This window comes from Hylobates moloch, unplaced genomic scaffold, assembly GCF_009828535.3.
Source record: "Hylobates moloch isolate HMO894 unplaced genomic scaffold, HMol_V3 SCAFFOLD_8, whole genome shotgun sequence".
NCBI lineage: Eukaryota > Metazoa > Chordata > Mammalia > Primates > Hylobatidae > Hylobates > Hylobates moloch.
Genome location: NW_026652283.1, coordinates 50521247 through 50542654, shown reverse-complemented (window position 1 = coordinate 50542654; position 21408 = coordinate 50521247). Strand labels below are relative to the sequence as shown.

Here is a 21408-nt window from a genome sequence, read left to right as displayed (position 1 = left end):
ATGCTGTGGCTCTTCCAGACTCCAATAGGTACCATCTTGGTTGTTTTGGATAAAATCTGGAAGAATTTTCTGGATTACCAGGCAGAACTCTTACTCTCTTCCCTGATTTTGTTACAAACAGAGTCTCTCTGTCTGTACTGGGTTGCCTGGAGCTGAGGGAGGGGTGGCAGAAGAACTCTTGTGGCCACCAGCACTGGGACTGTGCTGGATCAGACCTGAAGCCAGCATATCCCTGGGTCTCACCAAAGGCCTGTGATAACCACTGCCTGGCTACTGCCTATGTTTGCTCAAGTCCCTAAGGCTCTACAAGCAGCAGGTGGCTAAGTCAGTAAGGCTTGTGTTCTTCCCTTCAGGGCCGTGAGTTCCTCCCATGCCCGGGCAGGTCTGGAGATGCCATCAGCGAGCTAGGTCCTGGAAACCTTAGGAATCTGCTTGTGCTCTATATTCCTGGAATTGCATATTCCAAGAGTCCATTTGGTACTGTACCCCACTGTGGCTGAGTTGGTATTTAGATGTAAGACAAGTCTCCCTTGTTCTTCCCTCTCCTTTTCTCAAGTAGAAGGGGTCCCTTCCTGTAGCCACCACAGCTGGGAATGTGCTGGGTGACACCTGAAGCCAGCATGTTCTGATTCTCACCTAAGGCCCATTGCCTGGATACAGCTGCTGATTATTCAGGGTCCAGGGGCTCATTAATCAGCAAATGATGCATCCTGCTAGGACTCTGCCCTTCCTTTCAAGGCTGCGGGTTCCCTTTTTGCCCAGGGTATGTCTAGAAATGTCATTTGGGAGCTGTGGTCTGGAATGAGGTCTCAGGACTCTGTCTGGTGCCCTGTCCCACTGTGGCTGAGCTGGTATCCAAGTTGCAAGAGAAAGTTCCTCTTGAGTCTTGCCTCTCCTCTCCTCTGGAGGAAGGAAGGTGTCACTTTTGTTGCTGTAAGCTGCACTGCCTGGGGTTGGGGGAGGGATGCACAAGCATTCCCTTGGCTATCCTGGCTGGTTTCTCACACTGTCTCTGAGCCCAACATAGCACCAGGACTTGCCCAGGAATTACAGTCCTTGTGGCCTAGACTGCCTTTCAGGTCTATTTAGTACACCAGAGCCCTTTTGTCCGTGGTAGTGAGGCTTGCTGGAACTCAGGTTCTAACTACTGGGATGGGTAATTACCCTCTGGCTAGGGCTGGTGTAAATGTTCCTTCTGGGGGCGCTGGTTGATTTCTGCTCAGTGTTGCTTTCTGCTGTGACAGGGTAGCACTGAGTTCCAATGAAAAGTCCCACAATCACTGCATTTCTGTCTCCCTCAAGTGTGCAGATTCTTTTTCTGTGCCATGTGGCTTCTGCCAGAGGATGGGGGAGCAGTGGCTTAGGCAATTTAAGACTATTTTTCCTCTTCTCTTGAGTGCCTCTTTCAGTGACAGGAAGTTAAAACCAGATACAGTGACCACTCACTTGATTTTTGATTCTTATTAAGGTGCTTTTTTTGTGTGGATAGTTGTTCATTTGGTGTTCCTGTGGGAAGGATATTGATGGAGGCTTCTATTTAGCTGTCTGGCTCCACCCAAGAACTTTCTTTTTCAAAGAATGTAGAAATTAGGTAAAATCCTTAAACTTTTCAGCTGTAGTGTTCCTGAATTTTTCTGCTATGAGCTTTACCTACCTTTCCTTGCTCCAGTTAAATAAAAGACACTGGCCTACTGAATAAACCCTAGATCTTTGGCCCCTTTCTTCCTTCCTTCTAACCTTTATTGTTCTCTCTTTTCTCTTTTTATTACTTGGCTATTGTCTCTCTGGCAGGCCAATAGAATTCTCTGGTCCTGGGGGATTTCAGTTCTAAAATTCATATGCTGTTTATCATTGCCAGCTACCTTAAGTACTATGAATATTTAGTGCTGAAAAGAAGAAATAGTCTAGGAAATATAATTTAAAAATACTTCTGTATATGAAATTCCTAAAAATCAAGTTTGTCTTTTGAATATTGCAGTATTAAAAATAGTAAGTCAAGGCTTAAAATCCACTTTCTATTAATATTTGTTTTCTGAATCTAAGGAAACTCCTTCTGATGAGAATAGTAAAGCAATCTTTGAGTGCACTGGATAGTAACCACATTTCTTAATTCCGAAACTATGTGTCTCTTTGCCTTGCAAGTTTTATTTACTCATTTTCAAAAAGCAAAAATTGTTATGGGGAATTTAAATAATTAAACATACTTACTTCATGTTAACTTTTATATAGCTTTATTTGAATCATATTTATCACATTCTTACTTGTATTCCAGTTATTTTTGTATATGGTTCTTAATTTTGTGTATTTTTCCTCATAAGATTATAAGCAAATTTATATCGGACATGAGTTAATATTGGGTGAGTGAATTTCTCATTGGACTTGGTGAGTAGAAGCTCTCATTTTCCTCCACGTTAGCTTCCTTTGGCCTTGGACTTTACTTTTTTGTTGTTTTAACTTTGATTAACTTCTATTAACTTTTATTTTGTTAATTTAACTTTTGTTATTTTTACTTTACTTTTTTTGTGATTTTTGAATTATAATAAGATTTTAAAATTTAAACTTGGCATCCATACAGACAGTAGGAACATAAGAAATTTGAGGCTGTTAGCATCCTGTAGTGCATATCCTAGTAATAAAAAAGATAGTAGCATTAAGGTGAAAGGCCTCTGGTAGTCTTTTCTGTCTCTTACACACCAGTCCTCCACAGTTAATTCCTCTGTTGAAATTCTCTATGGCCATGTATAAGAACTAGGACAGATTTAAGGGCTCAAATAAATCGGAGTAAACCAGTACAATTTCTCAGCTAACACTGTGGTATTGAATCTTTTCCCAAACTGGCTATATAAGTTAAAGATAAAGCCAATTACCTTTGGTGTATTTGACTCACCTACTCAAACTGAAGCTTATGACTACTCTTTCAAATTAATTTAGCAGAGTCTTGTTTAGTGGAGCCATGCTTTGGAATGAGAGAGAGTAGTAAATAAACTGCCCACAAAGAACTTGCTTTCAAGAATTTATTTACACAAAAATACACTGAAGGTAGCAGTGAATCTGGTGAAGCCCTTCTTTTTTCATCTCAGTGGCTATTAACAAAATAAATTTTTGTTATCAGGAAAAAGCTAAAATACATCTCCTTTCATTTCCACCATGCCATGCTATATTAAGTTTCTCTTAGACCAGTGGTTGCAAACTGGGAGCACATAGGATGGATCAAGCTATCAGATATATTTTGCTGGGCTCATGAAGATAATAAATAATTAGATTAGGTTGATTGTCAATTATTTCAAAATAGGAAGATTTCATGTAAAAATATGAATTTCTGACTTTGGAAAATCCATGTGATTTGGTAAAACTGGGCCTGTGTTGCAGCACATTCTCTGTCGGCTGGAGCTGAGCAGCTAGTGCCACCTTTAGCAGGGGACAAAGGCCGTTTGGTATGACAGTCCCTGTCATTCCCTATTTGCTTCTTAATTTCTTATTTTTAGTCTGCTTCACTGATTTTGTTTTACCTGCATGGCTCCTAAAATTTGCAACCCCTAGTTTAGACTATCCCTGTGAATGTTTATATATACATTCATATATATACATACTTATATATGTATATATAGACACACACTTATACAGACACACACAAACACACACACACAGACACACACACACACACACACATAAACGCACATAAATTATTTTTTTCCTAAGTTGAAAAAATTCACCAGAGATGTAAGGTAAGGTTGTGTTCTTTTTTCTTCTACTTTCATAAAGTCACTCTTCTACTATCAGGCTTTATCTCTTAATTTGGGTTTACTTAGTCTACTTACTCCTAAATATATCACATGTATTTGCCTTTTTTGTTATGCATAAAGTATGTCTTTTAGAGACATATATTGAAATATTTTATATATATAAATATTTTACATTTAGTGTGCATATATATATATATGTGGTCATACCACATACACAGACATATATATAATCACATCATGTGTATAAAATCATAACCAATAATAATTCCTTAATATCAAATATCTAGTTTTAAAATGTTTTTAATTTTTAAATTTTTAAATAATTTTTTATTTTTATTTTTTTTTAGTGGTGGTCTCTGAGACTTTGGTACACCCATCACCCAAGCAGCATACACTGTACCCAGTGTGCAGTTTTTTATTCCTCACCCTCCTCCCACCCTTCCTCCCAAGTCCCCAAAGTCCATTGTATTATTCTTATGCCTTTGCGTCCTCATATCTTAGTTCCTACTTATGAACGAGAACACACAATGTTTGGTTTTCCATTCCTGAGTTACTTCACTTAGAATAATTTCATCCAGATTGCTGTGAATGCCATTATTTAGTTCCTTTTTATGGCTGAGTAGTATTCCATGGTGTATATATACCATATTTTCTTTATGTACTTGAGTGATGGACATTTGGGCTGGTTCCATATTTTAACAATTATGAATTGTGTTGCTGTAAATGTGCCTGTACAAGTATCTTTTTTGTATAATGTCTTCTTTTCCTCTGAGTAGATACCCAGTAGTGGGATTGCTGGATCAAATGGTAGATTTACTTTTAGTTCTTTAAGGACTCTCCACTACATTCCCACCAGCAATGTAAAAGTGTTTCCTTTTCACCACATCCACGCCAACATGTTATTATTTTTTGGTTTTTAGATTATGGCCATTCTTGTAGGAGTAAAGTGGTATTACATTGTGGTTTTGATTTGTATTACCTTGCTCATTAGTGACATTGAACATTTTTCCATATGTTCGTTGGTGATATGTTTATCTTGTTTTGATAATTGTCTGTTCATGTCCTTAGCCCACTTTTTGATGGGGTTGTTTGTTTTCTTGCTGATTTGTTTTAGTTCCTTGTAGATTCTGGATATTAGTCCTTTGCCAGATGTATAGATTACAGATATTTTCTCTCACTCTGTGGGTTGTCTGTTTAGTCTGCTGATTATTTCTTTTGCTGTGCCAAAGCTTTTTAGTTTCATTAAGTCCTTCTATTTATCTTTGTTTTTGTTGCATTTGCTTTTGGATCCTTGGTCATGAGGTCTTTGTCTAAGCCAATGTCTAGAAGGGTTTTTCCGATGTTGTCTTCTAGAATTTTTATGGTTTTAGGTCTTAGATTTAAGTATTTGATCCATCTTGAGTTGGTTTTTGTATAGGGTGAGAGACGAGGATCCAGTTTCATTCTTCTACATGTGGCTTGCGAATTATCCCAGCACTATTTGTTGAATAGGTGTCCTCTCTCTACTTTATGTTTTTGTTTGCTTTGTCAAAGATGAGTTGGCTATATGTATATGGATTTATTTCTGGGTCCCCTATTCTGTTCCACTGGTCTGTGTACCTATTTTTATATCAGTACCATGCTGTTTTGGCCTTATGATATAGTTTGAGGTTGGGTACTAAGATACCTCCAGATTTTTGTTGTTGTTGTTTAGTCTTGCTTTGGCTAGGTGGGCTCTTTTTGGTTCCATATGAATTTTAGGATTGTTTTTTCTACTTTTGTGAAGAATGATGGTGGTATTTTGATATGAATTGCATTGAATTTGTAGATAGTTTTTGGCACTATGGTCATTTTTGCAATATTGATTCTATGCATCCATGAGCATGGGATGTATTTCATTTGTGTTGTCTATGATTTCTTTCAGCAGTGTTTTGTAGTTTTCCTTGTAGAGATTTTTACCTCCACCTCCTTGGTTAGGTATAATTCTAAGTATTTTTTTTTTTTTTGCAGTAATAGTAAAAGGGGTTGAATTCTTAATTGGATTTTCAGCCTGCTTGCTGTTGGTGTATAGCAGAGCTACTGTTTGTGTACATTGATTTTGTATCCTGAAGCATTGCTGAATTCATTTATCAGTTCTAGGAGCTTTTTGGATGAGTCTGTAGGGTTTTCTGGGTATATGATCATATCATCAGCAAACAGTGACAGTTTGACTTCCTCTTTACTGATTAGGATGCCCTTTCTTTCTTTCTCTTGTCTGATTGGCCTGGCTGGGACTTCCAGTACTATGTTGAATAGAAGTGGTGAAAGTGGGCATCCTTGTCTTGTTCCAGTTCTCAGGCAGAATGCTTTCAACTTTTTCCCGTTCAGTATAATGTTATCTGGGGTTTGTTTAGATGGCTTTTATTACCTAAGGGGTGTCCCTTCCATGGCGATTTTGCTGAGGGTTTTAAACATAAAGCGATGCTGGATTTTGTCAACTGCTTTTTCTGCATCTATCGAGATAATCATGTGATTTTTGTTTTTAATTCTGTTTATGTGGTGTTTCACCTTTATTGACTTGCATATGTTAAACCATCCCTGCATCCCTGGTGTGAAACCCACTAGATCATGGTGGATTATCTTTTTGATATGTTGTTGAAATCAGTTAGCTAGTATTTTATTGAGGATTTTGGCATCTGTGTTCATCAGGGATGTTGTTCTGTAGTTTTCTTTGTTATGTCCTTTCCTGGTTTTGGTATTAGGGTGATACTGGCTTTATAGCATTATTTAGGGAGGGTTACCTCTTTCTCTGTCTTTTGGAAAAGTGTCAGTAGGATTCATACCAATTGTTCTTTGAATGTCTGATACAATTCAGCTGTGAATCTGTTTTGTCCTGGACTTTATTTTTGTTGGCAATTTTAAAATTACCATTTCAATCTTTCTGCTTGTTATTTGTCTGTTCGGAGTTTCTGTATCTTTCTGGTTTAATCTAGGAGGGTTGTATATTTCCAGGAATTTATCCATCTCCTCCAAGTTTTCTAATTTGTACACATAAAAGTGTTCATAGTAGTCTTGAATGATTTTTTGTATTTCTGTGGTATCAGTTGTAATATCTCCTGTTTCATTTCTAATTGAGCTTATTTGGATCTTCTCTCTTCTTTTCTCGGTTAATCTCACTAATAGTCAATTTATTTCATTTATATTTTCAAAGAACCTGCTTTTTGTTTCACTTATCTGTTTTTTTTGGTTTCAATTTCATTTAGTTCTGTTCTGATCTTGGTTATTTCTTTTCTTCTGCTGGGTTTGGTTTGGATTGTTCTTGTTTCTCTAGTTCTGTGAGATGTGACCTTAGATTATCTATTTGTGCTCTTTCAGACTTCATTTCCATCTTGATTTCATTGTTGACCCAATGATCATTCAGGAGCAGATTATTTAATTTCCATGTATTTTCATAGTTTTTGAGGGTTCCTTTTGGAGTTAATTTACAATTTTATTCTACTGTGGTCTGAGAAATACTTGATATAATTTTGATTTTCTTAAATTTACTGAGACTTATTTTATGTCCTATCATATGGTCTATCTTGGATAATGTTCGATATGCTGATTAATAGAATGTATATTCTGCAGTTATTGGGTAGAATGTTCTGTAAATATCTGTTAAGTCCATTTGTTCTAGGGTATAGTTTACGTCCATTGTTTCTTTGTTGACTTTCTGCCTTGATGACCTGTCTAGTACTCTCAGTGGAGTATTGAAGTCTTCCACTATTACTGTGTTCATGTCTATCTCATTTCTTAGGTCTAGTAGTAATTGGTTTATAAATGGGAGCTCCAGTGTTAGGTGCATATATATTTCAGACTGTGATATTTTCCCATTACACTAGTCTTTTCATTGTTATATAATGTCCCTCTTTGTCTTTTTTAACTGCTGTTGCTTTAAAGTCTGTTTTGTCTGATATAAGAATAGCTACTCCTGCTCACTTTTGGTGTCCATTTGCAAGGAATATGTTTTTCCATCCCTTTAACTTGAGTTTATGTGAGTCCTTATGTGTTAGGCAAGTCTCTTGAGGACAGCAGATACTTGGTTGGTAAATTCTTACCCATTCTGCCATTCTATATCTTTTAAGTGGAGCATTTAGGCCATTTATATTCAATGATAGTATTGAGATGTGAGGTGCTTTTCTATTCATCATGCTGTCTGTTGCCTGAATACCTTGTTTTTTTTTTTCATTATATTATCGTATTATAGGTCCTGTGAGATTTATGCTTTAAGGAGGTTCTATTTTGGTGTATTTTGAGGATTCCTTTCAAGATTTAGAACTCCTTTTAGGAGATTTTGTAGTGCTGTTTTGATTTTGGCAAATTCTCTCAGCATTCATTGTAAAAATACTATCTCCTTCATTTACAAAGTTTAGTTTCACTGGATACAAAATTTTTGGCTGATAATTACTTTTTTCCCAAAGAGGCTAAAGATAGGACCTCAGTACCTTCTAGCTTGTTATGTTTTTGCTGAAAAGTCTGCTATTAATCTGATTGGTTTTCCTTTGTAGGTTCCCTGATGCTTTTGCCTCATAGCTGTTAATATACTTTCCTTCATCTTGACTTTAGATTACCTGATGAGTATGTGCCTAGGCAATGATCTTTTTGTGATGAATTTCTCAGGTGTCTTGTATTTGGATGTCTAGATTTTTATCAAGGCTGAGGGTGTTTTCTTCAATTATTTTCTCAAGTATATTTTCCAAACTTTTAGATTTCTCTTCTTCCTTGAGTACACCAATTATTCTTAGGCTTGTTCATTTACCATAATCCCAGACTTCTTGGAGGCTTTGTTCGTTTTTTTTATTCCTTTTTCTTTGTCATTGTTGGATTTGATTAATTTGAAAGCATCTTTGAGCTCTGAAGTTCTTTCTTCTACTCGTTTGATTCTATTGCTGAGATTTTCCAATGTATTTTGCATTTCTCTAAGTGTGTTTTCATTTCCAGAAGTTGTGATTGTTTTTTATTTATGTTATCTATTTCTCTGGGGATTTTTCCATCCGTATTCTTTAACATTTAAAAAATTTCATTAAGTTGTTATTTACCTTTCTCTGGTGCCTCCTTGAGTAGCTTAATAATTGACCTGATTCTTTTTCTGGCAATTCAGAGATTTTTTTTTCTTGGTTTTGATCAATTGCTGGTAAGCTAGTGTGATTTTTTGGGGGTGTTAAAGAACCTTGTTTTGTCATATTACCAGAACTGTTTTTTCTGGTTCCTTCTCATTTGGGTAGACTATGTCAGGGGTAAGATATTTGGCTTAAGGGCTGTTGTTCACATTCTTGTGTCCATGGGGTGCTCCTTTGATGTGCTCTCCCTCTTCCCCTAGGGATAGGGCTTCCTGAGAGCTGGACTGCAGTGATTGTTACTGCTCTTCTGAGTCTAGCCACCCAGTGGAGATACTGGGCTCTGGGCTGGTACTGGGGAGTGTCTGCAAAGAGTCCTGTGATGTGATCCATTTCCTGTGATGTAATCCATTTTCAGTACTCTCAGCTGTGGATACCAGCACCTGCTCTGGTGGAGGTAGCAGGGGAGTGAAGTGGACTCTGTGAGGGTCCTTGGTTGTATTTTTATTTAGCATGCTGCTTTTCTGTTGGTTGGCCTCCAGCCAGGAGGTGGTGCTTTTGAGAGAGCATCAGCTGCAGTAGTATAGGGAGGATACAAGCTTGCCCTAGGGTTGCTTGGATAAGTATTTGGGTGTCTCAGGCAGTGGTTTGGGGCATAGAGTTCCCAAGAGATTATGTTCTTTGTCTTTGGTTACCAGGGCAGGTAGAGAAAAACCCTGAGGGCAGGGTTAGGCATGTCTTAGCTCAGACTCTCCTTGGGCAGGGCCTGCTTCAGCCACTGTGGGGTATGGGGGTGTGGTTCTCAGCCCAGTAGAGTTGTGTTCTCAGGGGGATTATGGCTGCCTCTTCTGCATCATACAGGTGGCCAAGGAAGTGGGAAAAGCCAGCAGTGACAGGCCTTACCCAGCTCCAACGCAGCCTGAAAGGCTGGTCTCACTTTCACCATGCACCCCCATAACACTGAGTTTATTTCCAGGCAGACGGTGAGCAGGGCTGAAAACTTGTCTCAGGCTCCAAGCCTCCCCACTGAGAAAGCAAGCAGCTTTCAGGATTTGTGTCTCCCCACCTGCCCCAGTTTCTGTGCTGTATCTTCTCTCCTGGGTCACCCCTTTCCCAGATTCTGTCCAGGAAACTTTGAGTTTAGTTGGAAGTTTCCTTCTCCCTGTAGTCTTTCCCCAATTCTAGTGGCATCTCTCCCCACGGACCCCTCTGAGACAAAGTCAACAATGGCTTCCCTGGGGACCAAGAGTGCCCACTGGGCTCTTCCCGCTGCTTCCTCTAATCCTATATTTTGCTCATCTCTTTATATTTGTCTCAGCTCCAGGAAAGGTCAAATCTTTCTCCCATGGTCTGAACCTTTGGGTACCCCAGTGAGGATGTGTATTGGCGGGGGGTGGACGTTTCCCCTTTTGCACTTTGGGCACTTACAGCTTTTCAACTGTCTTATGGAGTCTGCAGCAGCAAGCTGCTTCCTTCAAAGGGTCTATAGATTCTCTGAGCTTTCCTGGTATGTTTCTGTGGTCATTCTTGGAGCAAAAGTTTACAAGTCTCCATATGCTGCTCTGTCTGAGTGGAGCCACAAGCTAGTCCTGCCTCCCATTTGCCATTTTTTAAAAAGCTCCCAGTTAGTTTTTAAATGCAAATTATTATTATATTCTGCAGAGACAAGAGTCTGACTGTGTTATCCAGGCTGGAGTGCAGTGGCATGATTGTGGCTTACTTCAGCCTTCAACTCCTGGGCTCAAGAAATCCTCCTGCCTCAGCCTCCCAAAGCCTCAGGATTATAGACATGTGTTACCACACCTGCCCTCAGTTTTTAATTTGATTATTTCATATACTGCTTCCTCATTCTGCCTATTTTTTCCCCCTGCAATTTTTTTTTTTTGAAGAAAGCAGGTTTTTTTTTTGTTTTTTTTTTGCATTTTGCTAAATACTTTCCCATGGTGTAGTTCAACACATTGTATTGTCTTCTATATTTTCTATAAATTATTGGATATATCTAGAAGCTTGATTAGATTTAGGGCCCCTTGCCCTTCCCCCTGCAAGACTACTTCAAAAGTACTATTGTATATGCCACTTAAGAGACACATAATGTCTGGCTTCTTCTGTTTTTGTGATGTTAGCAGGCATTAAGTAATTATGCATGATTCATATTTGAATAATAATTCAAAACCAGAATGGACTAGAATTGCCAAAAAGGTAGTACAGCTGAAATTTTGGAATTTAGAGGAGGAAAAGGTAATTTAGGGCAAAACTGATCAGGGAAAGTTATATGGTGATAGTGGAGCTTAAAATAGGTCTTGAACAATGGGAATGATTCTGGTAAAAGGATTAGCCAGTTTTGGCTAAATTTTACAGTGATAGTAAATACTTAAAAAATCCCAGGAGTTTACAACAGCAAAGGCTTATTTCTTGCTTCCATTTATATGTTTATTTTGGGCCAGTTGTAGTGTTGATCTGCATCTTCATGTCAGGATCCAGGCTGATGGAGTAGCTTCTATTTGGGTTACTGCTGGTCTCATGTAAGAAGAAAAGGGACCATATTGGAACTAAGCAATGGTTTTTAAAGCTTCTGCTTGGAAATGGCACACGTTACTTCTCATGATATTAGAAAGCCTAATATTAACAAGATGGGGTGTGTAATTCTGCCATAGGGCCAGGCAGCAAGTATTTTGAAGAATATTCTGTCACAGGGATGTCTATTGTGGGTGAGAAGGGAAAGGAAAAGGGTATTCTGGGTAGGAAGAGACACAACTGCACAGAGGAGTTAGTGAGAAGAAGCAGTTTTCAGGAGAATAGGTATACTGTCCGGATAGAAGAGTATAGAGACTATCAAAGCTAGAAAGGAAGAGTATAGTAGAGTTTAAATTAAAAACTCACATTCAGCTAATCTCCTAGTCCACTGAAGGCTAGATTTCTGGATCAAGGAACTTGGAATGGAAAGCTCAAGCTCAGCAATGTCCAGTAGAAATACAATGTCAACCTTAAATGTAATCTACATATGTAATTTTAAATTTGCTAGTAACCACATTAAAATATTTTTTAAATGGTGAAATTAATCTTATTGTATTTTGGTTCCGTCACTATATCCCACTTAATATCCTGTTTTATTTGCTTTATTCTTCAGTGTATTTGTATCAACCAGTGAAGAAATGACAAGGAATTCTATAACATTTCACTGTAAGTAGGGAAAGGATGGTTTAGTCTTGTGGCTTGGCATTCCAAAGAGAAAGCGTTTTTGAATAAGGATGGAATAGTAATGATCTGCAAGCTAACATGGGGCTGTTTCTCCTCTCATGTTTGAGAACCAATGGTAAAAAAGAAAATGTGAGCCGTCTCCTCTTAAGAGGACTGCAAGGGAAATAGTGCAGTTATAGTGTGTTCCCTTAGTGGGAACATTCAATGAAGAGTATAGGAGCATTGGGGAGAGTTTATAGGAGTTAGAGTCCTCAAGATCACATTAGTTCTACAAGGTAGGATGACGTGAGGGAGCTTGTCTGCCTGGCAGAGCAATTGGATCGGCATAAAAAGGATAGGCAATAAAGAAATGGAGAATTTGTGTCAGGGTCACTCTCACATACTCCTAAAGGAATTATAAAGGATCGTAGGGATGAGGGAAAGTATTGAAATGTAGGCAGAAGGAACTTCGATGGAGTGAATGTTCAGGAATTCTAAATAGATGTTAAGTAGCTTTTGTGTTATTAGGAGCTAGTATGCCAGGTAAGAAATGATCACTGGATAGGCTGGCTGTTTTGTGGCCATTATCCCAGATACATAGGGAACTAAATGAGACCTAAAACCTGAGTATTTAAATGAGAAGGCCCCAGAACAAGGTAGTGACATGGGGGACATTTCAAAGTAAGGATTTTTTTTTTTTTTTGAGACGGAGTCTCACTCTGTCACCCAGGCTGGAGTGCAGTGGCGCGGTCTCGGCTTACTGCAAACTCGGCTTACTGCCAGCTCTGCCTCCTGGGTTCATGCCATTCTCCTGCCTCAGCCTCCCGAGTAGCTGGGACTACAGGTGCCTGCCACCACACCCAGCTAATTTTTTTGTGTTTTTAGTAGAGACGGGGTTTCACCGTGTTAGCCAGGATGGTCTCAATCTCCTGATCTTGTGATCGCCTGCCTCGGCCTCCCAAAGTGCTGGGATTACAGGCGTGCGCCACCGCGCCCAGCCCAAAGTAAGGATTTATAGTTCTTGATGACTGGTTGTGATGAAGGAAGAGAAGTGGCTTTATCAACATTTGTAAAAGCTCACTATTTCCTAGGTACTTTATATACCTTATATTTAAGTCTTCCATAATCTTGCAAGGTAAATGAGATTAATTTTTATTTTATAGATATGGAACTTAAGTGTAGAGTGTATAATAACTTGCTTAAGCTCACATAGTTAGTAAGAAGTAGAAATAGGACTAACTCAGATCTAGTTGACTCCAAAGCCCTTTAATGTTGGTTGTATATGATGTTGTCTCTCCAGAGAGGAGAGAGAAAGGAATAAAAAAAAAACTGAGTTGTCAAACTTGAGGATTCATTGACAGAAATGGAAGAATCAAAGGAGGACATAGTTTTGTTGTGGAAAGGATAGATTTATTTTAGGCACCTTGAACTTGCAGTAATAATGGTATATCCATGTGGATATGATGAGGATGCAGTTAGAAATGTGAAACTTGACTCTGGGAGAGAATCAGGAGAGGCGATAAAACTGATGAAAGTGTGTATGGTTGATTATCTAAATATAGATTTATATTGTCTAAAGTAAGTTGGATGTGAAAATAAATCATTTGTTTAAAGATTTAGAAAAAAAGCGGCCTTTGTAAAATTTTTGGCAAAATCTGAGTATTATAAAGATTGCAATATATTTGTTTTTAGAAGTGATTGTCATGTATGCAGATGCATAGGAATTATTTATACATACATTGAAATAAATATATGTATATAATTATATATGTGTTTTTTAATATATACTAAAACTAATGCCCTACAAGGGGAATTCATATTATATTGGCCCTAATAACATTTCATGAGGGTCTTTGGATTCAAAACATTAATAATTGATGATTTTAATATGCAACATAATATTCTATCTCATAAATGAAAGGTTATTATATGTAAATATTGTAGTCATATAATAGTCTGGAGCTACATAGTTTACTAAATCTCCCTGTTCAGCTTCACTGGGTGTTTTTCACTCATGGATTTTTAAATAAACATTTATTGAGAGCTTGCCTTGTGTTAAACATTTTTCACATGTGCTATGCTGTTAGTTCTCAAATGACCCTATTAGGTTTGAGTTTTTTCAATGAAGATTGTGCATATAATCTTTAGTATGATATGTTAGTGATGATAATAGTGCATCTTTACAACACTTCAGAACATACACAGAAATTTCATATGTGTAATTCACATTAGTAAAAGTCATTGTGCTAAACATACCCTACATGCTACAGATTTCTGAAACATTTAATCCTTACAAACCTATTCAGAGGTATTATACTGTAGTATCATCAGTTTTATAGTGAGGAATGTGGCTCATGTTGTTAAATAGCTTGGCCAAGATTACATGGCTAATCGGTGACAGATCACGGATGCCTTTAGGTATGCCATTACAATTAGTACTACTCAGCCTAGGGCTTTATAAAGATTGTATACAGTAGCTAAAAGAAAATAAAGTGTTGTATTAGTCCGTTTTCATGCTGCTATAAAGATACTACCTGAGACTGGGGAATTTATAAAGGAAAGAGACTTGACTGACTCACAGTATCGCCTGGCTGAGGAGGCCTCAGGAAACTTATAATCGTGGCAAAAGGAGAAGCAGGCACCTTCTTCACAAGGCAGCAGGAGAGAGACAAGTGAATGAAAGAGGAACTTGTGGCCAAACCCTTATAAAACCATCAGATCTCGTGAGAACTCACTCACTATTATGAGAACAGCATGGGGGAAACCACCCACATGATCCAATCACCACCCACCAGTTTCCTCACTCAACACCTGGGGATTACAATTCAGGATAAGATTTGGGTGGGAACAGAAAGCCTAACCATATTAAATGTGAAAAAGAAATGCCATCTTCACATTGGCATTACAATTAATGTTAGTACTTAGTGTCATTATAAAAATTATACCAGTAAATGGTAAGAGTTGAAAGGTTTGCTTTTTGTTTTTAATTTGTTTGGATTGTTTTACAAAATTGTGTTTAAAATACACAATTTGTTTGTTATGCCTAGAGGCACAGGATTTAACAGATAATCTCTAGCTGCCTTCCACTCCTCACCCACTAGGTGTTTTTTGTGTTTACCCTTTCTGGAAAGAAATAGGAAATTATGTAAAATTATGTAATTGAAGGTATACCCACTAGGAAGTAATCAAAAGGCTTAAGACCTTCAGATACTCTCTTGCATTTTATACTGTACAACTACTGTAAGATCTATGGTATCTGTAAGGAGATAATACTGTAAAGAGAGAATATTTTAGAAATTTCTGTAGCATTTCAGCATGATAGAGCAGATTGGAATGCCATTTCATATTTAAACATTTTTATTTTTAAAGCAAATACACAGACATATAGCTGATTTAATCTTTTTAAATCAGTCAAACAACAACTTGATTTAAAACAAAGGAGAATTTCTGATATTCTTTTAAATAGTCTAAATAGAGGTCATTCATTGATGTCAATTATGGGCATTTTTGAGCAAGCCCTAAAGCTGGAAGGGTATCTGCTCTTTCTTCATATATTTTGAAGAAAAAAATAAGTTTGTAAGCTGGTAGAAATAAAGATACTAACTATACCTATAGTATTGGATATATAACTACCACAACAGGCCTATGTTAAGCTGTGAAAGCTATTTATCTACGTACCATGTCTCTGCTGTGCTTGTCCCCTCATTGTTCCTATCTAGACCCTACCTCATTGGTGCCATCTCATTGGAGCCTTTCCTGCCTGATTAGGGCATTAGGCTGCAGATCTCCCAAAGTTCAGCCTTCTCTACATTTCAAATGTACATGTCTTGTTTTCCCCTTTCCTCACAGCTCTGTTGTATGCTGTTTTCTGTTAAATTAATCCATTATTTTATGTTGATATGTAATCATCTGTTATTCCTTTCAGCCCACTTGGGAACTGAGGCAGCTGTAGTATATTTACACTAGTCTTGGTTGAGGATTTGAATGGTAGCTCCGTCAAGCTGTGTGATCTTGGGACTGTTATGCTAACTTCACTGAGTCTCATTCTTCTCTTATGACAGGTGCACAAATACGGGTTTGTTTCTAGGGTTAATTGTGTGTGTTATGCATGAAGTATTAGTGTTAAGGCAGTTCAATGGTGTTATCTGGATATTCAAAAAGTTACTCGAATGGGAATTTCAGGTGCTATGGTTTGCTGGAGACAGAAGCATTTTTGAATGCACATCAAAAATATAGTATGGTTCTAATATTAATTCTTTTACAGTTACTACTCCTATTACTTTTTAAGAAACTGGGGTGGAGTTTACAGAGAATTTACATTGGGATTGAAGTGACTTTTATAGCTGCAGAACCATAGTTTTTTCCAGATATTCTTTCGGTTATTTTGGTAATATGTGAAGATTCTAGATGTATTTGATTTGGAGCTACAGTACTTATGTTAAATAGTAAAACTAGTCAGAGGAAGCAGGGCCATTATGAGTTGAAATCTGTTAAGACCAGGAAAGTAAATACTTGAATGGTCCTTTCTTTGCTTCATGCAGGCATGCCTTTCTTTTTTAAAAAAGTTGACTTGAACATATTTTCATTTTGCTGGAAACATTCTATATCACTGAGGGGAAAATGTGCACTCTAACACTCTCTATTATAGCTCTGCAAAGCCCTGGGTAATATAGGGAAAATAAAACGACTGAGCAGGAAATTGACTAAGTGACCTTAGAGTTCTCTTATATCCTTTTTCTTCCCCGACAAACAAAATGAAATTGCTTTTTGGTATTCTCAAATACTGTGCTTAGGAAAGTCTAGATAAATGGGTGGATAAAAACTTGATTAGAATTGCATTCTTGATTAAAGCATAATTAGAGAAGTTAAAATTATTTTTAATTGCTCCAGGTTTTGTAATTCCAAACTGTTTAAAAGAAGCTTTTATTGCTTAAGGATAAATATGTTTTCATATTTTCTCTTAATATATTTATAAAATTGATGACATACTGTTTTAAGCAAGCTAAATATGCATATGGCAAAGGATTATGCTTTTTGTCTTTGAGTCTTCCTATAAACTTTTCTTCCCTTAAGTAAATTCTCTAGGCTAGGTATAGCAAAGATTTATTATAAAAAAGAATAGGATTTTTTTTTTTTTTTGGTTAAATTCGTACATGTTTTTTCAGTACTTTGTGTGGTTAGAGGCATGAACTTGAATTAGACTGTCTAGGTTCAAATTCTGGCTCTCCATTTACCTACAATTTTTTTTTATTGTACTTTAAGTTTTAGGGTACATGTGCACAATGTGCAGTTTTGTTACATATGTATCCATGTGCCATGTTGGTGTGCTGCACCCATTAACTCATCATTTAGCATTAGGTGTATCTCCTAATGCTATCCCTCCCCCCAGAGTGTGATGTTCCCCTTCCTGTGTCCATGTGTTCTCATTGTTCTATTCCCACCTATGAGTGAGAACATGCGGTGTTTGGTTTTTTGTCCTTGCGATAGTTTACTGAGAATGATGGTTTCCAGTTTCATCCATGTCCCTACAAAGGACATGAACTCATCATTTTTTATGGCTGCATAGTATTCCATGGTGTATAGATGCCACATTTTCTTAATCCAGTCTATCGTTGTTGGAGATTTGGGTTAGTTCCAAGTCTTTGCTATCGTGAATAGTGCTGCAATAAACATACGTGTGCATGTGTCTTTATAGCAGCATGATTTATAGTCCTTTGGGTATATACCCAGTAATGGGATGGCTGGGTCAAATGATATTTCTAGTTCTAGATCCCTGAGGAATCGCCACACTGACTTCCACAATGGTTGAACTAGTTTACAGTCCCACCAACAGTGTAAAAGTGTTCCTATTTCTCCACATCCTCTCCAGCACCTGTTGTTTCCTGACTTTTTAATGATCACCATTCTAACTGGTGTGAGATGGTATCTCATTGTGGTTTTGATTTGCATTTCTCTGATGGCCAGTGATGATGAGCATTTTTGCATGTGTTTTTTGGCTGCATAAATGTCTTCTTTTGAGAAATGTCTGTTCATGTCCTTCGCCCACTTTTTGATGGGGGTGTTTTTTTTTTCTTGTAAATTTGTTTGAGTTCACTGTAGATTCTGGATATTAGCCCTTTATCAGATGAGTAGGTTGTGAAAATTTTCTCCCATTTTGTAGGTTGCCTGTTCCCTCTGATGGTAGTTTCTTTTGCTGTGCAGAAACTCTTTAGTTTAATTAGAACCCATTCGTCAATTTTGGCTTTTGTTGCCATTGCTTTTGGTGTTTTAGACGTGAAGTCCTTGCCCATGCCTGTGTCCTGAATGGTAATGCCTAGGTTTTCTTCTAGGGTTTTTATGGTTTTAGGTCTAACATGTAAGTCTTTAATCCATCTTGAATTAATTTTTGTATAAGGTGTAAGGAAGGGATCCAGTTGCAGCTTTCTACCTATGGCTAGTCAGTTTTCCCAGCACCATTTATTAAATAGGGAATCCTTTACCCATTGCTTGTTTCTGTCAGGTTTGTCAAAGATCAGATAGTTGTAAGTATGTGGCATTATTTCTGAGGGCTGTGTTCTGTTCCATTGATCTATATCTCTGTTTTGGTACCAGTACCATGCTGTTTTGGTTACTGTAGCCTTGTAGTATAGTTTGAAGTCAGGTAGCATGATGCCTCCAGCTTTGTTCTTTTGGGTTAGGATTGACTGGGCGATGCGGGGTCTATTTTGGTTCCATATGAACTTTAAAGTAGTTTTTTCCAATTCTGTGAAGAAAGTCATTGGTAGCTTGATGGGGATGGCATTGAATCTATAAATGACCTTGGGCAGTATGGCCATTTTCACGATATTGATTCTTCCAACCCATGAGCATGGAATGTTCTTCCATTTGTTTGTATCCTCTTTTATTTCATTGAGCAGTGGTTTGTAGTTCTCCTTGAAGAGGTCCTTCACATCCCTTGTAAGTTGGATTCCTAGGTATTTTATTCTCTTTGAAGCAATTATGAATGGGAGTTCACTCATGATTTGGCTCTCTGTTTGTCTTTGATTGGTGTATAAGAATGCTTGTGATTTTTGTACATTGATTTTGTATCCTGAGACTTTGCTGAAGTTGCTTATCAGCTTGAGGAGATTTTGGGCTGAGATGATGGGGTTTTCTAGATATACAATCATGTCATCTGTAAACAGGGACAATTTGACTTCCTCTTTTCCTAATTGAATGCCCTTTATTTCCTTCTCCTGCCTGATTGCCCTGGACAGAACTTCCAACACTATGTTGAATAGGAGTGGTGAGAGAGGGCATCCCTGTCTTGTGCCAGTTTTCAAAGAGAATGCTTCCAGTTTTTGTCCATTGTGTATGATATTGGCTGTGGGTTTGTCATAGATAGCTCTTATTATTTTGAGATATGTCCCATCAATACCTAATTTATTGAGAGTTTTTAGCATGAAGCATTGTTGAATTTTGTCAAAGGCCTTTTCTGCATCTATTGAGATAATCATGTGGTTTTTGTCTTTGGTTCTGTTTATATGCTGGATTACACTTATTGATTTGCGTATGTTGAACCAGCCTTGCATCCCAGGGATGAAGCCCACTTGATCATGGTGTATAAGCTTTTTGATGTGCTGCTGGATTCAGTTTGCCAGTATTTTATTGAGGATTTTTGCATCGATATTCATCAAGGATATTGGTCTAAATTTCTCTTTTTTTGTTGTGTCTCTGTCTGGCTTTGGTATCAGGATGATGCTGGCCTCATCAAATGAGTTAGGGAAGATTCCCTCTTTTTCTATTGATTGGAATAGTTGTTTTTAACAATTAAGTGAGTTAATAGTTGCGAAGTACTTAGTACAGTAAACACAATTTAGATGTATTTGTTAAAAAGTTACATCGTGAGAAATTGGATGAAAAAGTTTATAATAAAGAATTACACAAATATAACAACTTTTATAAAAATTATAAAAGTGTATAATTTCTGTATAGTATTTGAATAAAGTATGAATTCAGTGGACACTCTTAGATTTGGAGTTGTCTTAAATATAATACGTGCTTGGCAAGTTTTAGATGGATAACACCGAACACAAAAATGCTCATCAGTATTTTATTTGTTGTTACATTGCTATTTTACATAGCTTCTCCTCACATTTTCTAGATGTCTTGAAATATATTTCATTTGTTTTCTGAGTACTGATAAAAGATCCCTGAATCCCATCTCCCTAAAGATATGTCAGTTTGGCCATTTAGTTATTAAAAACTATTGAATTGATTTGCCTTTAGGAAGAACTATTTTAGATAGCTCAGCTCTTATTATCATAGGGCTAATGTAAAAATGTTAACAATATACCAAAGCTCTTTGGCTAAAAGGCTTGTTTCTTAGAAAATGAAATAAATAATTTCAAAACTCTTATGATTGAGACTATTTTTCTGCCTCTTCACGACATTTGTTGATAAAATTAGAATTACTCTAATGATTTGGCACTAAGTATAAACAATGCCTTGCAAAGTATTAAATATAGTTGAAAGTCATGCTAGTATATGCTGATGTTTTTTATAAATCTGTTTTTTTCCCTTGAGTGGCTGTATTATACATAGATCATTTCCTTTACCAGCAGGAAAGTGGTTTCCTAGAGGAATAAGTGACTAACCCATCAAAATCTTCTGTAGATTTTTAGGGGATAGATGATGTTAGATAGGCACTCCAGGTATCACACAAATATTTTCTTACTAAGAAATGTGAGGAAAGAAAGATTATAATTTGGAATAACATAACTTGTGGTGTAAAATACATTGAAAGTACATTGATGAATATAGGTATCATTTTTTTGTTTTCACGGGTAATGGTAGCATGTAAGAAAGTTAACTATTCAAGTTTAGTAAGGCCTGGGACCTTGGTATTCAATAAAGAAGAAATATTAGCAAAATATTTGGCTTTTAAAGAGTGCATTATGAAATAGAAATGTGTGAGAAATTGGTGTAAAATATTTTCAGAATGAATCTGCCACACAATATGTGGAGCTCTTGAAACTCTCATATGCTGCTGGTGGGAATATAAACTGGTACAACCGCTTAGAAAACAGTTTGGTAGGATCTATTTAAGTTGGGCATATGCATGCCCTAAGACATACTGCTAGGTATATGTACTTCCTCCGAATATGTACATATGTGCACCAAAGACGTGCACAAAAATACTGAAACAGTATTTTTTAAATAATAGATGGAAGTCGGAGTAACCCACATAACAGTCAACAGAATGGCATATTACAATGTAATACTTTACAGCAATGAGAATGAATGAAATGTTGAGTTAAAGAAATGGGCAGTAAATAATATGTATCACATTATTTCATTAATATTAAGCCCAGGAACAGTAAAAAACTACTCCATGTTGTTGGAAGTCAGAACAGGGTTTACTTTTGTAGAGGCATAAGATCTATTGATTGGGAAGGGGCAAGATGAGGACTTTG

At 37.1% G+C, this 21408-nt stretch overlaps 1 protein-coding gene across 10 annotated transcripts in view; it reads left to right on the top strand.

The window, feature by feature from the left end:
- Positions 1 to 21408, top strand: part of LOC116473135 (AGBL carboxypeptidase 4) — a 1494771-nt gene that overhangs the window by 18623 nt on the left and 1454740 nt on the right. For 5 of the 10 annotated variants that reach the window (XM_058443103.1, XM_058443100.1, XM_058443102.1 and 2 more), the window contains exon 2: positions 11925 to 11977. The exons of 4 other annotated variants lie outside the window; for them this stretch is intronic. The gene's annotated coding sequence lies outside the window, so the exon portion shown is untranslated. Of the gene's footprint in view, positions 1 to 11924; positions 11978 to 21408 lie in introns of those variants that run through there. One more of the 10 variants, XM_058443106.1, reaches the window with a different exon arrangement.